The sequence below is a fragment of the Diceros bicornis genome, chromosome X (genome assembly GCF_020826845.1).
Source record: "Diceros bicornis minor isolate mBicDic1 chromosome X, mDicBic1.mat.cur, whole genome shotgun sequence".
Classification (NCBI taxonomy): domain Eukaryota; kingdom Metazoa; phylum Chordata; class Mammalia; order Perissodactyla; family Rhinocerotidae; genus Diceros; species Diceros bicornis.
In genome coordinates this window covers 71,983,275-72,001,914 of record NC_080781.1, presented here as the reverse complement: position 1 = coordinate 72,001,914, position 18,640 = coordinate 71,983,275, and positions in this window count along the sequence as shown.

Here is an 18,640-nt window from a genome sequence, read left to right as displayed (position 1 = left end):
TGTTTGCTACTGCTCAAATGAAGGCCCTAAATTATTACAATCACCTCCTGACTAATATTACACACTTCTCCAGTATCACATTCCAATATGTTCTCCACACTGCTGTCGGAGAGTTCGTGTGCGATTATATTACTTCCCTGGTTAGGATTCCTTATCTCCTATAGAATATAAAACACACTTCTTGGTAAAACATGCAAGACTTTTTAACATCTTGCATTTGCCTATATCATTATTCTCATTTTCCAGTATTCAATATTACACATCCTGTGGTGTAGACATATTCAATTAACTGAGAGTACCTTGAATATGTGATGCTCTTTAAACCACTATACCCTTGCATATGAGACCATTCTCATTATCTATCTGGTTAATTCTTATTTCTTACTCTCTCTGAATAGCACACCCTTCTGGAACCATCAGAGGATAACATTTCTCTGGGGTCTCATGGGTTGTTCCGTATGCCTTTATTATATTATATTGGACTGTATTATAATTTATTTTGTTAGTAAGTCTGTTTAGCTCACTGGACTTTGAATTATTCTGGGCCAGAGTCCTGATATATTTGTCTTTGTATCTCCAGAACCCACCATAGTATCTGGCATATATAAGGTTACAAGACAGAACTAGAACATTATCTAAGGGGTAGGACATACGATTTCTTGTTTTTAAAATATCCCTAGTATTTTGATGAAACCAATCCCCATACTTGCATTTTGGAAGCACTAAAGTACAGGGCATTGTTGAAAATTTCTGAGGCACCATATTGGTGTGGAAAGAGTACTGTTCTGATACTTGGAGACTGATAGCTTTATGCACACCACTTAAATTTCTCCTAAAGTCCTGTGTCAACTTTTCTAAAACCAAGTATGTAAATATTTTCTTAAATGAACAGTAAAGATTTACAAAATACTACAATGTTTAAGATATTTTCCTAGGTGATGTGGGAGCAAGGGCTAAAGGAAATGTGTTAAAAAGCATAATCCTTAGCCACCAGAGACTTGTAGTCAATGTAAAGACTCAAGAAATACAACCAGACAAAGTTACCTGACAATATAAGGCAGCATATACTAAAGAGCCAAATGACTAGTACAGACTAAAATCACTATAGGAGCTTAGAGGAAGGAGAGTCCACTGAGGAGTAGAATGATCAGATAAAGCTTCACAAAGGAAACTGGCACTTCAAAAAAATCAGAGGAGGGGAGCAAAGAGAACATTATAAGAAGGAGGAATGTTTCCCATTAGTACAACAATTTTGAAAATTAAGCATATCAAATTCAAATTGTTAAATTACCTCTCAACTTGACATAAAAAAAATGACTGCATTTCAACCTCTGTAAGAGATACAGGGAATTGTATAAATCTGTGTCAGAAAGTTTGAAAAAAATTTACTTTTAAAAGATATTTCTTTTCTTACAGAGAAATGAAAGGATATATCAAGTTTTGTCTACTTGCCATTGTATCTGCTTTACTGTAAAGATATATCTTGTGTAACAATGAGATAAAAAATTCATAAATTAAACTGTTTTCTCTATTTTAAAATCAGAACATATTTTTTTCTCTATTCAACAATTCTTTCATCTAGGCATTTTTGAAAAATTTTATCTTCTTCAATTTCTTTCAATAATGTCTTATAGTTTTCAGTGTATAGGTCTTTCATTTCTTTGGTTAAATTTATTACTAGATATTTTATTATTTTTTTGTGATTTTAAATGGGATTGTACTCTTTAATCTTTCTGCTAGTTCATTATTAGTGTATAGAGATGCAACTGATTTTTATAAGTTGATTTTGTACCCTGCAACTTTGTTGTAGTTGCTGATTATCTCTAATAGTTTTCTGATGGATTCTTTAGGATTTTGTATATATGGAATCATGTCATCTGCAAGCAGTGAGAGATTCACTTCTTCCTTTCCAATTTGAATACATTTTATTTCTTTTTCTTGCCTAACTGTTCTAGCCAAAATCTCCAGTACTATGTTGAATAAGAGTGGCAAAAGTGGGCACCCTTGTCTTATTCCTATTCTGAGAGAGATGGCTGTGTGTATGTCATATATGGACTTTATTATGTTGAGGTACTTTCCTTCTATACCCATTTAATTGATAGTTTTTATCATAAATGGATATAAAGAAATGGAAAAATATTCCATGCTCATGGATTGGAAGAATAAACATAGTTAAAATGTCCATATTGCCTAAATCAATCTATAGACTCAATGCAATCCCATTCAGAATCCCAATGACTTTCTTCAAGGAAACAGAACAAATAATCCTAAAATTTATATGGAACAACAAAAGACCCTGAATAGCCAAAGGAATCCTGAGAAAAAAGAACAAAGCTGGAGGCATCACAAATCCCTGACTTCAAAATGTACTAGAAAGCCATAGTAATCAAAAGAGTATGATACTGGCACAAAAACAGATACTTACATCAATGGAACAGAATTGAAAGCCCAGAAATAAAGCCACACATCTATGGACAGTTAATATTCAACAAAGGAACCAAGAACATACAATGAAGAAAGGAAAGTTTCTTTAATAAGTTGTGTTGGGAAAACTGGACACCCACATGCAAAAGAATGAAAGTAGACCATTATCTTACACCATACACAAAAATTAATTAAAAATGTATTAAAGATTTGAATGAAAGGCTTGAAACCATAAAACTCCTAGAAGAAAATACAGGCAGTACACTCTTTGACATCAGTCTTAGAAGCATGTTTTTGAATATCATGTCATGTCTTGAACACTCAGACAAGAGAAACAAAAGAAAAAATAAACAAACAGGACTATATCAGACTTAAAAGCTTCTGCAAGGCAAAGAGAATCATGAACAAAACGAAAAGGCAACACACCAACTGGGAGAGAATATTTTCAAATCATATATCTCACAAGGGCTCAATTTCCAAAATATATGAAGAACTCATACAACTCAACAGAAAAACAAACAATCCAATCAAAAAATGGGCAGAGGATGCGAACAGACATTTTTCCAAAGAAGAAAAACAGATGGTCAACAGGCACATGAAAAGATGTTCAACGTCACTAATTATTAGGGAAATGCAAATAAAAATACAGTGAGATATCACCTCACACCTGTCAGAATGGCAATAATTAACAAGACAGGAAACAACAAGTGTTGGAGAGGATGTGGAGAAAAGGGAACCCTCATACACTGCTGGTGGGAATGCAAATTGGTGCAGCCACTATGTAAAACAGCATGGAGATTTCTCAAAAAAATCAAAAATAAGGCCGGCCCTGTGGCGCAGCAGTTAAGTGTGTGTGCTCCGCTGCTAACAGCCTGGGTTCGGATCCCGGGCGCCCACCAATGCACCGCTTGTCAGGGCATGCTGTGGCGGCATCCCACATAAAGTGGAGGAAGATCCGCACGGATGTTAGCTCAGGGCCAGTCTTCCTCAACAAAAAGAGGAGGATTGGCATGGATGTTAGGTCAGGGCGGATCCTCCTCACAAAAAAAAAAAAAAAAATCAAAAATAGAAATATCACATGATCCATCTATCCTACTACTGGGTATTTATCCAAAGAACTTGAAATCAACAGTTTAAAGAGATTTATACACCCTTATGTTCATTGCAGCATTATTCACAATAGTTAAGAAGTGGGAGCAACCCAAATGCCCATTAACTGATGAATGGGGAAAGAAGATGTGGTATAACACACACACACACACACACACACACACGCAATGGAATATTACTCAGGTATAAAAAAGACAAAATTGTGCCATTTGCAACAACATGGACGGATCTTGACGGTATGATTTTAAGCTAAATAAGCCAGACAGAGAAAGACAAACACTGCATGATTTCACTCATATATGGAAGATAAACAAACATGGACAAAGAGAACAGATTAGTGGTTAACATAGGGGAAGGGGGTTGGGGGGTGGGCAAAAGGTATAAAGGGGCACATATGTATGGTGACAGATAAAAAGTAGACTATTGGTGGGTAGTACAAAGCAGTCTATACAGAAAATGATAAATAATAATGTACACCTGAAATTACACAATGTTATAAACCATTATTACCTCGATAAAATAATCAAAAAAAAGAAACACAAACTTAAAAATATTATAACAGGGCCAAGTGTAAGAAAGGAATATTTTTAAAAATACTAAGTTATGTATATTCAAAAAGATGTATCTTTTTTCTGCGTTTTGGTCCTCTATGTTGGATTCATTGATTTGTCAACTTATGCTTGGCCTCCTCTGTAATATTAGGGACAAAAAAAGGAGAAGAGATAGTAATGAGAGTGAGTTTGGCAGACAAAAGCAGATGAATTAGGAAGACAGCAAGGAAGATTAGATGAATTTATTTAGAAAAGAAATAGTTGTAAAAAAACAAAGGTGACATTAGATTGAAAAAGGATTTTTGACAAAAATAAAATCAATAATTAGTAGCCCTTTATCATTTGTGCTCAGCAATTTTATTCATAGTGCCTTGAGACATAGAACCACAAGGTTTATTTTGCCAAATTCTTAGTATAATCATAATATAAATGGATTTCAAAACCATGAAACAAATCACATAACTCATTAAATACATTTTTTAACTTGGTGATTAATTGACACCATCTGTCAACTGGATAATCTCCAAACTGTAAAAGGTACTGCTTTCTAATATTGATCTTGCTTATAGTAGTAATAGTAACAACTTGTTCTGTCTGCAACCTGTGCATGGAACATCGGGCATTTTCAGGCTAAAACCTCTGTGTGAGCATTTGAGCAACCCTTGTTTTAATTCCACTAGTACTCTTACCATTGGGGGCTGCTCATGCTATTTTTAAGTAGTTCTTTTGTTTTCTTCATAGAATTTTTTTGTTGAATATGAAATAAGAAACATGTTCGTTTTGAAAAAATATCCCTTTTGATCAATGATATGTGGTTATCATTCTGAGAGGTAACCACTGTAATTAGTTTGGTGCATAGCCTTCTATGATGGTTAATTTTATGTGCCAACTAGGCTAAGCCACTGTGCCCAGTTTTTTGGTCAGATACAAGTTTATTTCTGTGAAGGTATATTGTAGGTCTGATTAATATTTATAATCAGTTGACTTTAAGTAAATGAGAGTACCTTAAATAATGTGGGTGGGCAACATCTGATCAGTTGAAGGCCTTATAAAAATTGAAGCTTCTTGGGGAAGAAGGAATTCTACCTCAATAATGTAACATAGAAATCCTGCCTGAGTTTTCAGGCTGCCGGCCTGCCCTATAAATTTTGGACTTGCCAGCCTAATCTACAATTGTGTAAGCCAATTCCTACATCTCTCTCTCTCTTTCTCTGTCTCTATCTCTCTCTATATCTATCTATCTGTTTATATATACACATTGGTTATGTTTCTCTTAATAACCCTGAATGATACATCTTCTAAATAATTTTTATGCATTTCAACGTATACACTCACACACATTCTTAAAAAGAGAAGTAAAAACTGTAAGTACAAATGACAGAGGTATCAATAATTCCTCATTTTTTAGGCAAATACTACGTATATATGTCTGTTTACATAAAATCATATGCATCATTCTGGAACTTGCTTTTATCATCTAATAATATTACATGCAAATATATCCATGAAAGTAAATATAGATCACTCTCATTTTTTGATTGTTGCAGAGATTCCATATTATATGTGTACCATAGTTTAGCCATGCTCCACCGATGAGCATTTAACGTGTTCCCAGATTTTCATCATTACAACTATAACATATGCCTCCTTGTGGATGTGGGTTTCTATTCATATTTTCTATTCTTTGAAGACCTTTTTATTACCTTAGCTAATTTAGCAGAGGGAGATGCAATTTTTTTTTTCATCATTTAATACTATAATCCCTTTATGCAAAATAGACCTCTACATTCTTTCCTATACATGAAAAAAATATTAGATTATTTGATTTCTTTTTCACAAAGGCTTTGTAATTTAGAAATTGCTTTTGAATTAAATGTCCAGACAGTTGCTAAGCAACAGTGTAAAACAATACTTAAATATGAAGACATGTCTAAAATATGAGCATATAAGGTGTATGGTAAATTCTTTTTCCTACTATTTTGTGGATATTCTTTGCATATCCTGGATAATAATCTGTATCTATCTGTGTTTTTCTTATCAAAAAGGAGAACCCAATTCTGATATATTCAATTAAAATTATAATTTATTGGAAAGATATTATGGACAACAATGTACAAGAAGACCACGTCTTGAAAGTAGGTCAAAACCAAAGGAGCACTGGAGGTCCTGCCAGCAGAAACTAGAACAAAGGTCAAGCAGCAGGGTAGACTGATCCTTTGCTTCTACTACTGCTGCTGTAATAATTATGGATTCCAACTATCTCCGTATCCTTGCATCAGTCACAAAAGATTCAAATTCCTTATAAAGTATGTGCAAATGGCCAAGCAAAAGTAACAAGCTCATCTTCTTTCTGTGCTGGTCCACAAAAAGCAAGACCTTGCCTTTCAGCTTCTACAGTTTCAGTCAGAGCTACTGCAGTTTTAGGTAGCCCATAAAGACTATGCATATTGTTGAATGTCCCAAACTAAAGATGAAAATTCCATCAAGAAGGTAAGGCTGGTAACCCAGAAGGAGAAAGAAGAAAGAAGAAAGTAGAGAGCTTATTTAAATAAATAATTGCTAAGACCGTCCCAAATCTGGGGAAGGAACAGAATATACAAATCCATGAAGCTAATAGAACACCCAATTATCTCAATGCAAAAAGACTTTCTCCAAGACATATGACAACATAACTGTCAAAAGTCAATGAAAAGAAAGAATATTAAAGGAAGCAAGGGGGAAAAGAAAGCAATAACATACAAAAGAAACTCCGCTAGGTTATCAGTGGATTTATCAGCAGAAACTCTATAGGCCAGGAGAGAATGGGTTGATATATTTAAAATATTAGAAGATAAAACCTGTCAGCCAAGAATACTCTATCCAGTAAAATTATCTTTCAGAGAAGAAGAAGCAATAAAGCTTTCCCAGACAAACAACAGCTTAGAGAGTTCACCACTACTAGACTTGCCTTACAAGAAATGTTGAAAGGAGTTCGCCTATCTGAAACAAAAATGCAAAGGCATAAAACACTTTGAGCAAAGTGAGAAACATACAGAATCAGAAAATTCCAACTATATATCAGAAAAGGTTAGTCAACAATTATAACATAAAGGCTAAAGGGAAAGAAAGCATCAAAAATAACTATAAACACTTCAATTTGATAACAAACTCACAATATAAAAAGGGATAATTTGTGACAACAAAAACATAGATGGGGAAGAGGAAAAGTACGGAACCTGCATAGGCTAATGGAGAAATGATGCTATCAGCAGAAAAAGGACTATCTCCCCTATGAAATCTTTTATACAAGCCTTGTGGTAACCACAAAACAAAAAATCAGAGCAGAGCCGCAAATCATAAATGAAGAGAAAATTGAGAAAAATATCACAGAGAAACACCAAACTGAAATGGCAGACAGAAATACATACAGGGAAAAAGAAACAATGGAAATATAGAACAACCAGAAAACAAAAGATAAGACAGGAATATTAAGCCCTGATATATCAATAATCACTCTAAATGTAAATGGATTGAATTCACCAATCAAAAGACATAGAATGGTTGGATGGATTAAAAAACAAGACCTAACAATATGCTGCCTCCAGGGAGCATATCTCAGCTCTAAGTGAAACATAGGCTCCGAGTGAAGGAATGGAAGATGATACTCCAAGCAAACGGCAAACAAAAGAAAGTGGGTGTGGCTATACTTATATAAGACAAAAGAGACTTCAAGCCAAAAAAGATAATAAGAGACAAATATGGACATTATAGAATGATAAAAGGGACATTCCACCAAGGATAAATAACACTTATTAATATATATGCACCTAACATAGGAGAAACAAAATATATAAAGAAACTATTAACAAACTTAAAGAGAGAAATTGACAGCATTACAATAATAGTAGAGGATTTTAACACCCCACTTACATCAACAGATAGATCATCCAGATGGAAAGTCAACAAGGACACAGTGGCCTTAAATAAAATGGTAGACCAGATGAACTTAATAGATATACATAGAACGTTCCATCTAAAAGCAGTGGGCTACACGTTCCTCTCAAGTCACATGGAACATTCTCAAAGATAGACCATATTTTGGGAAACAAAGCAAGCCTCGATAAATTTAAGAACATTTAAGTCATATCAAGTGTTTTTTTTTTGACCACAGTGCTATGAAACTAGAAATCAAGTACAAGAAAATAGCAGGGAAAGTCACAAATATGTGGAGACTAAACATGCTACTGACCAACTATTGGATCAATGAAGAAATCAAAGGAGAAATCAAAAAATACCTAAAGACAAATGAAAATGAAAATACAACGTACAAAAATTTACAGAATGCAGCAAAAGAAGTACTAAGAGAGAAGTTTATAGCAGTACAGACCTTCCTCAACAAACAAGAAAAATCTCAAATAAACAATCTAACACTACACTTAAAGGAACTAGAAAAAGAAGAACAAACAAAGCCCAAGGTTCGCAGGAGGAAGAAAATAATAAAAATCAGAGCAGAAATAGAGGCTAAAAAGACAATAGAAAATAGCAATGAAACTAAGAGCTGGTTCTTTGAAAAGATGAGCGAAATTGACAAATCTTTAGCCAGACTCACTAGGAAAAAAAAGAGAAGGTTCAAATCAATAAAATCAGAAATGAAAGAGGACAAATTACAAAAGATACAAATTATAAAGGATTATAGAAATAGAAAGGATCATAACAGACTACTATGAAAAGCCAAATGCCAACAAATTGGACAACCTAGAAGAAATGGATAAATTCTTAAAATCATACAACCTTTCAAAACTGAATCAAGAAGAAATAGAGAATCTGAACAGACCAATCATCAGTAAGGAGATTGAACCAGTAATCAAAAACCTCCCAAAAAACAAAAGTCTAGGACCAGTTGGCTTCTCTGGTAAATTCTACCAAACAGAGAAGATTTAATACCTATCCTTCTTGAACTCTTCCAAAAACATGAAGATGAAAAGATGCTTTCTAACTCATTTTACAAGGCCAACATTACCCTGATATCAAAAACAGAAAAGGACAACACAAAAATATAAAATTACAGGCCAATATCACTGATGAACATAGATGCAAAAGTATTCCACAAAATATTAGCAAACCAAATACAACAACACATTAAAAGGATAATACACCATGATCAAGTGGGATTTATTTCAGGGATGCAAGGATGGTTCAACATCTGCAAATCAATCAACGTGATACACCACATTAACAAAATGAAGAATAAAAATCATATGATCATCTCAACAGATGCAGAGAAAGCATTTGACAAAATTTAGTGTTTGTTTATGACAAAAACTCTCAATAAAATGAATATGGAAGGAAAGTACCTCCACATAATACAGGCCTTATATGACAAACCCACAGCCAACATCATATTCAACGGTGAAAAACTGAAAGCTATCCCTGTAAGAATAGTAACAAGACAAAGATGCCCACTCCCACCACTCTTATTCAACATAGGATTGGAAGTCCTAGCCAGAGCAATCAGGTAAGAAAAAGAAGTAAAAGGGATCCAAAATGGAATGGAAGATATAAAACTGTCACTATTTGCAGGTGACATGATTCTCTCTATAAAAGACCCTAAGGAATCCACCAGAAACCTATGTAAAATGACAAATAAATACAGTAAAGTTTCAGGGTACAAAATGAACATACAACAATCAGTTGCATTTCTATACGCTAATAAGAGTTAGCAGAAGAAGTCAAGAAAACAATCCCATTTACAATCACAACAAAAAGAATAAAATACCTAGGAATAAATTTAACCAAGGAAGTGAAAGACCTGTACACCGAAAACTATAACTGTTAAAAGTAATTAAAGACACAAAGAATGGAAAGTTATTCCACACTTATGGCTTGGCAGATTTGACATAATTAAAATGTTCATATTACCTAAAGCAATCTACAGATTGAATGCAATCCCTATCAAAATCTCAGTGAGATTTTTCACGGAAATAGAATGAAGAATCCTAAAATTTATACAGAACAACAAAAGATCCTGAATAGCCAAAGCAATCCTGAGAAAAAAGAACAAAGCTGGAGGTATCACACTTCCTGATTTCAGAGCACACTACAAAGGTATAGTAATCAAAACCACATGGTATTGGCAGAAATACACACAGATCAATGGAACAGAATTGATAGCCCAGAAATAAACCCATACATGTAGGGACAGCTAATTTTTGACAAAGGAGCCAAGAACATACAATGGAGAAAGGAAAGTCTCTTCAGTAAACGGTGTTGGGAAAAGTGAACAGCCACGTGCAAAGAAACGAAGCTAGACCTCTATCTTATACCATACACGAAAATTAACTCAAAATGGGTTAAAGATTTGAACATAAAACCTGAAATCCTAAAACTTCTAAAAGAAAACAAAGGCAGTATACTCTTCAACATCAGTCTTAGCGGTATCTTTTCTAATATATCTCCTCAAGCAAGGGAAACAAGAGTAAAAATAAGTAAATGTGACCACATCAAACCAAAAAGCTTCTGCACAGCAAAAGAATCCATGAACAAAATGAAAAGACAACCTATTGATTGGGAGAAGATATTTGCAAATCATGCATCTGATAAGGGGTTATAATCCAAAATATATAAAGAGCTCACACAATAACAAAAAATCTTAATTAAAAAGTGGGCAGAGGATTTGAACAGACATTTTTCCCAGGAAGATTTATACAGATGGCCACTAGGCACATGAAAAGATTTTCAACATCACTTATTATTGGGGAAATGCAAATGAAAACCACAATGAGATATCACCTCATGCCGGTCAAAAAACTATTATTAAAAAGACAAGAAAAATACAAGTGTTGAAGCGATGTGATGAAAAGGAACCCTGGTACACTGCTTGTGGGAATGTAAATTGGTGTAGCCTATAAATTGGTGCAGCCACTATAGAAAACAGCATGGAGATTTCTCAGAAAATTAAGCATAGAACTACTGTATGATCCAGCTATTCCACTTGTGAGTATTTACTGAAAGAATATGAAAACACTAATTCTAAAAAAATATACGCACCCCTATGTTCATTGAAACATTATTTACAATAGCCAAAGCATGGAAACCACCTATGCGCCCATTAATGAATGAATGGATAAAGAAGATGTCATAGATAGATAGATAGATAGATAGATAGATAGATAGATAGATAGATAGATAGGTAGGTAGATAGGCAGATAGATAGACACACACACAATGGAATACTACTCAGCCATAAAATGATGAAATCTTGTCATTTGTGACAACATGGATGGACCTGAAGGTTATTATGCTGAGTGAAATAAGTCAGATAGAGAAAGACAAATGCCATATGATTTTACTCATACGTGGAAGATAAGCACATACATACAGAGAATAGATTGGAGGTTACCAGAGGGGAAGGGTGGTGGGGGAGGGTGAAACGGGTAAAAAGGGACATTTGTAAAATGACAGCTTGAAACTAGAATTTTGATGTTGAACACAATGTAATGTATACAGAAGTTGAATTATAGCGATGGACACCTGAAATCTATATAATGTTATAAACCAACTTTATATCAGTTAAAAAAAGGTAAGGTTGGAAGATGTGGAGAAATTAAGCAATCCCGCCAACCAAAATAACCCTCTGTACCAATATAGTAGAGAGACAGAGATGGGGAGACAGAGAGAATTTATTATTGAGGAAGCATTAACATATTTACATGCATGTAAGGTAGCATGAAAGCAACTACAAAACATACACAATATTTCACACAAATTTATACAGTGAAGTAAAAGGAAGAAAAAAATTTCTCTTACCTTCTTGAGAAACAAATAGATGCATCTTATGAATTGTCTCCTGTATACCTTGTGAAAGAATCTTGCATTAATTTGAGAAGTATGTGTTTATAGTTATAAGGGTGAGAAAGCCTGTGACCATGCATTTTAAAATCAAAAGTTTGGACCTTTTATAGGGCCCATTATGTTTTCAATGAGATTCTCTAAGAAAAGGGGAAAGGTAGAAGTGGTATCTTTGCCCTTTATAAAGGAAATCATTTTAATTTACTCTTACAGATGTCTGCTAAAAATGTAACAAATATTAGGGTACAACCCTTTGTTTTTTTTTCCTTCTCAGTCTTCCATTATGGAATTCTCTATCATATACATGTTTTTAATGTTGACATTCTCAAATATATCAATCTTTTAACTTTTGTCTTTTTCTTTAATTTGGTTTTCTTTTTGTTTCTAGTTTATGTGGCCTTCCCTATTTCAAAGCCATAAACATATCTCTGATATTTTTAAAAATACTTTAAAAATTTTATGATTTATATTATATTGTTATATACCATATATCTTAATATATACTAATGACAATTTAAATTATTTTTGTGGATAGTGTCATGCAGAGGTTATATCAAAAATATTTAACAATATCTTCTTCATCTTCTCTTCCTTTTCCTTTCTCTTCCTGAACAATTTAGTCGTAAAGCCACGGGGTGAGCCTGAGTATAGTGAAGGCACTGGCAGCAAAAGCAGATTGGATAAAATCTGCTGAGAGATACTGATAAAATAAATAAATATTTTTAAGCATAATAAAAATAGGTTTCTCACTGTTAGAGAAAAGAGCTTCAAATATGGAAAAAGAAAAAGCTACAATAACCCTGTGTTGTTGGGTTGCAATTGGAGATATCAATGTAAGTTAATACCTTTCAAGATGTTAGATGGATAGATAGATAGATAGATAGATAGATAGATAGATAGATAGATAAGGTAAATGCGCGTATGTATATACATACATATATTACTTTCATCTGTCCCCTGAGAGGGCCTACAATCTGTAACCCCCAAAAGAAATGAGCGTATGTTGTATTCAAATTTCAGTTTCTAAATATCACTCTCCAATAAAAGATACCTGGGCTCCTTGGAGAAGTGGTTGATTCCAGGGTTGGGCAGGGAAAATAGAAGATATGCCTGGAGCATCTTGTATTGTCATAAAGTAAGGAAGTGCTCAAAGAATGATGGGGACAAGTCAAAAGAACAATGATGCCAGCCTTAATGAGCACCCACTAGCCATATTTGACATAATTTGAGCATAAAATGAATATTAGTAATAATGGATTATAATCTATTGACTAAAATAGGAAGCACGAGTACATACTGCTATAAATAAATGAATGAATAAATTTAAGGTTTGATGAGGACTAGGGTATTTACATAGTCTCAAACAACTTTATGGTTGAAAAGCCTGACACACATCACCTTGAGTGATCAAGCGAACATTATCAATCATGGGACTAACTGAAATCACGCACCCTTGATGAGATGAGGTGAGAAGCATATAACGTGCTTTCTGTGATAGTCCTACTAAAGATACATAAACTGAATCTAATCATGTATAAATGTCATACAAAACCAAATGTAAGGACATTCTACAAAATAATTGTCTTTTACTCTTCAAAAGCATCAAAATCATAAAAGTCAAGGAAAGACTGAGGAATTCTAGATTGAAGGAATCTAAAAAAGTACAACTGAAGATAACACTTAGGCAAAACTTGAATAGGGTCTGGTAATTAGGGAGTAGTATATATAAGTGTTATTTTCCTGATTTTGGTAGATTCACTGTAGTTACGTTAGAGAATGCACCTGTTTGTAAGAAATAAACAAGTATTTGGGGGTGAGGGACCATTATAATGGCAACACTCTCATATTGTTCAGGGGAAAAAAGTTCTCTGTCCTGTACTTAAAATTTTTCTGTAAGTTAGACATTGTTTTAAAAATTTGAAAATTAACAATACTGAACTGTTATTATGGCATAGGCATTGACCCATCAGAATCGACACTGAGTGTTAACAATCAGTTCGTGCCAACAAGATATCAGTTCTGGTGTGAGGTAGCAATCCGTTTTACTGTTCCCTCACTGGATAGCGAATTATCTCAACTTCATTAAATAGCCTATTCCTTCCCAATTATGTGAAATGCCACCTTTAGCAAATATTAAATGTTCAAATACTTTGATCTATTTCCAGATTATCTATTCTGTTCCACCGATGTATTTGTTAGTTCCTACAAGCTGTGTTCCAGTACCCTGCTTTACTGCTTTACTTATTATATCTTTACACAATATGTTTTTTTTATTTATTTATTTTTTAACTTTTTGTTTATTGCAGTAACATTGGTTTATAACATTGTAAAAATTTCAGGTGTACATCATTATACTTCTATTTATGCATAGATTACATCATGTTCACCACCAAAATACTAATTACAACCCATCACCACACACATGTACCGAATTATCCCTTTCACCCTCCTCCTTCCCCCCTTCCCCTCTGGTAACCACCAATCCAATCTCTGTCCCTATGTGTTTGTTTATTGTTGTTATTATCTACTACTTAATGAAGGAAATCATACGGTATTTGACCTTCTCCCTCTGGCTTATTTCACTTTGCATTATACCCTCAATGTCCATCCATGTTGTCACAAATGGCTGGATTTCATCGTTTCTTATGGCTGAGTAGTATTCCATTGTGTATATATACCACAGCTTCTTTATCCATTCGTCCCTTGATGGGCACTTAGGTTGCTTCCAAGTCTTGGCTATTGTGAATAACGCTGCAATGAACACAGGGGTGCATGTACCTTTACAAATTGGTGTTTTCAAGTTCTTTGGATAAATACCCAGCAGTGGAATAGCTGGATCATATGGTAGTTCTATCCTTGATTTTTTGAGGAATCTCCATACTATTTTCCATAGTGCCTGCACCGGTTTGCACTCCCACCAGCAGTGTATGAGATGCACAATATGTTGCTGTTTAGTTGGGCAAGTCTTCCCTCTATCCCTGCTTATCAAATTTATCTAGGTTATTTTTGAATAATGACTCTTTCTATAAATTTTAGAATCAGTATTCAAGGTACATAAAAATCCTACAGATATTTTAGTTAGGATTACTTTGAAAATCAGGTACGTTGTATCCAAAATTAAAATGTTATGTTCTTCCTTGGTACAGGCGGTGCAAGATGAATCACATTCTCTTCAGTTTGGAGGAGCTATTTCTACATGCTTCAGACCATTGGACTCCAAGGTTCTGCACTGAGATTGTTGGCCCTGAAATTTGTAAGGTTTTTCTTCCACTCTCTATTATGCATGTGTCACAATAATAGATGGATAGAATAACTGATTCTGTGAAAGTTTATCAATTTTTTCCAAAGTCATTTCATTGCTTGCTTAAGTAGAATGAATGAACACGACAGCCAGCAGTGAAGGAGGTTATGCAAAGGCTCCCTTAACAGCTTGTCCCTGCTACTTCCTCTTGGAGAGACTTATTCACGCAGTCACTAAGCTCAATACACATTAGCCTTTCTTGAATATACCAAAATTGCTTCCACCTCTGGGCCTTTGCGCTAGCACTCCCTTTGCCTGAAATGTTATTTTCTTTAGTTGCTATGGTTAGCTCTTTTTTTTAATTGGTGTCATAATAGTTTACAACATTGTGAAATTTCAATTGTACATTATTATTTTTCAGTCACTTATATATGTGCCCCTTATGCTCACCCCCCAAGCCCCTTCCCCTCTGGTATGGTTACTCTTTTTTGTCACTTTGATCTTAGCTTAAATGTAACTTCTTCTGAGAATCCTTACTTGACCACCTTACTTAAAATAGCCACCCAGTTACTCCCTACCACATACCTAATTTAATTCTTTGTATGGAACTATGCATTTAATTGTCTATCTCTTCTCAACTGCAATGTAAGGTCCATGAGAGCAATCTGATATATTAATCACTTTATGCTCAGCACCAAAAACAAAAAGCATATGGTAGGCACTCAATTATTATTTTTTGAATAAGTGGAGCAGATACCCCTATATCATTTCTCTAGAAAAAGGGAAAAGTAAAGGGTGTTCTTACTCTTGTAGTGGCTAATCAAAGCTTATCAATTGCACATGAACCTCTTCATCTAGAGAAATATAAATCAAAGGCAAGTGTCCTCCATAAGGACCGAAAAGGAAAACAAGAGATTTCAGCACCACTCTGTTTTCTCCTGTTTTTATAGTCTCCACAGTCCCTGAGATGCTGTGATTACCTTCCATACCTATAGGCTTTGATTTCAACTATTATATTGAAAAATAATATGATAGCATAATTTCAATTAAAATGTTAATAGTTGATAATGACTTTGGGTGTTAACTCTCCCAGGGGTACTTAAAATTTAATGAGAGACTCTGCAAGACCATGTAGGCTTTAAGACTCATTGTAATGGATCACAACAACCCATTTGTTTTCTGGTTAGAAGTGTGCCACCAATTTTTATTTTTAATCAAAATCTTGTGAAGGACTTCTCAAAATCCAAACATTTTTGAATATCTTTTTTCATGAAGGAAAACCATTTGCAGGTAGATATAGGTTGAATAGCCTGTCCCAAATTGTTTTCATGTTTGCCCCCTAAGCTTTTATAGTCAACTAATGTTAATCTACAATATCCATGTAAAGCACTGACTGAGGAGCATTTGTGCGGAATCAAATATTAAATTCACATGTCTATGGTAAAAATCTCTGCTTCCTACTCTATTGTTTCACACCTGACATCTGGAAAATTAACATGGAGGAAAGACAATGGGTTTCATTCTCAATGCTGTCACCGTTATTTTGAGAAAGGCACTTTACCTCTCTAGACTTCTGTCTTAGCTTGGGCTGCTATAACAAAAATACCATAGACTGGGTAGCTTAAACAATAAACACTTATTTGTCACGGTTCTGGTTGCTGGGAAGTCCAAGATCAAGGCACTGGCAGATTTAGTGTCTGGTGAAAGCTGGCTTCCTGATTCCTAGACAGTTGTCTTCTCATTGTGTCTTCATATGGTGGGAGGAAGAAAGGAGCTTAAAGGCCCTGTGTATGGGTCATGCTGTCTTATTTCTTTGTATGTCTCATATTTTTTAAAACTAAATATTTCAATTAAGATATGTGGTAACCCTGGAAATCAGATTCTCCCTCTTCCCCTAGGTTTGTTATTGTTGCTCTTTGTTGTTGAAATTTTGTTTGTTTGTTTAGTTACTCTTCTGAACTAATTATGTAAACTATGTGTTCTCTGTCATGTTTGGCAACTAAAGTCGCTGTTCCCTTAGTTTAGTGATCAACTAATGATTGGTAGGATATTTTCCTAAATGCATGGAACCAATGAATTCTCCAGTCTTTGCTGATGGGCTCTGTGTACTTGTTAGGACATGCATTCAACCCTCTGCTGGGCAGTTCACAATTCTGCCTTAGTGCTTACTTCCTGCCTGCACAAAGCTTCAATATCAGTGAGAACTGAGAGCTTAGGGCCTTCTCAGATCTTTTCTGAGCATACACACAGCCGTATGCATGCATATGGACTTCTAGATTCTCAAGAGTATGTTGAAGTTTTTCAAAGCCCCTATAGACATCTCATCCTGAGCTTTTCCTTTCAGTCTTTTTGGTCTGTCTATTGTTTGCCCTTATCCATCACCTCAGGCAGTAGTGATGTTAGAATGTTCAATAAATGTCCCTACAAAGAGGCTGTTAGCACTGGGTCACTAGAGTCGCGAGTTAGAGTGAGATTAAATATAGATAAGCCTTGTGAGGGGGTCTTCCAGGGAACCAACAAACAGGTCATATAATGTCTATTATTTGAGAATTATGCCTTAGAAAAGCTCCATCCTGAGTTTGCGGGTTCAGATCCCAGGTGCAGACCTACACCACTCATCAGCCATGCTGTGGCAGTGACCCACATACAAAATAGAGGAAGACTGGCACAGATGTTAGCTTAGGGTGAATCTTCCTCAGCAAAAAAAAAGTGGAAGAAAGAAAAGCTCCAGCTCCATTTTTCTCTCTCCAGTATTGGGAATGTGAACTGCTATTTTTTTTTTAATTTTTTGTTTATTGCAGTAACATTGGCTTATAACATTGTAAAAATTTCAGGTGTACATCATTGTACTTCTATTTCTGCATGGACTACATCATGTTCACCACCAAAATACTAATTACAACCCATCACCACACACATGTACCAAATTATCCCTTTCACCCTCCTCCCTCCCCCCTTCCCCTCTGGTAACCACCAATCCAATCTCTGTCCCTATGTGTTTGTTTATTGTTGTTATTATCTACTACTTAATGAAGGAAGCTATGACTGAGCTGGTAAGTGGGGGAAAGATCTAGAATAAATTTAGATACCACAAAACTCACTCTTCTTACTGAGATTCAGATATGTATTTTCTTTCAGTATTTTCTTTCTTTCTATATTTTCTTTCAGCTACCCTGTTGCTGTAAGTCTTTGTTTCACTTCCAGAGTTCTGAAAATGTTCACTCTGACAATTTCCCCCTTTATTTAATGCTTTTATGGAGTGGAAAATTTTTGGAAGTCCTTACACCACCATTTTTCCTGATGTCACTACTACTTTTCATTCATTCTTGCATCATATTTTACTTTTGATGAAATAACTCTTTAGTCATCTACTATTTAAACTATTCATTGAGTTTTTATTTGGTTACTGTAATTTTCCATTCTAGAATTTCCAGGGGTTTTCTTTTTCCAAATATGCAATGTTGTTTTTATATTTTCTAGTTCCTTA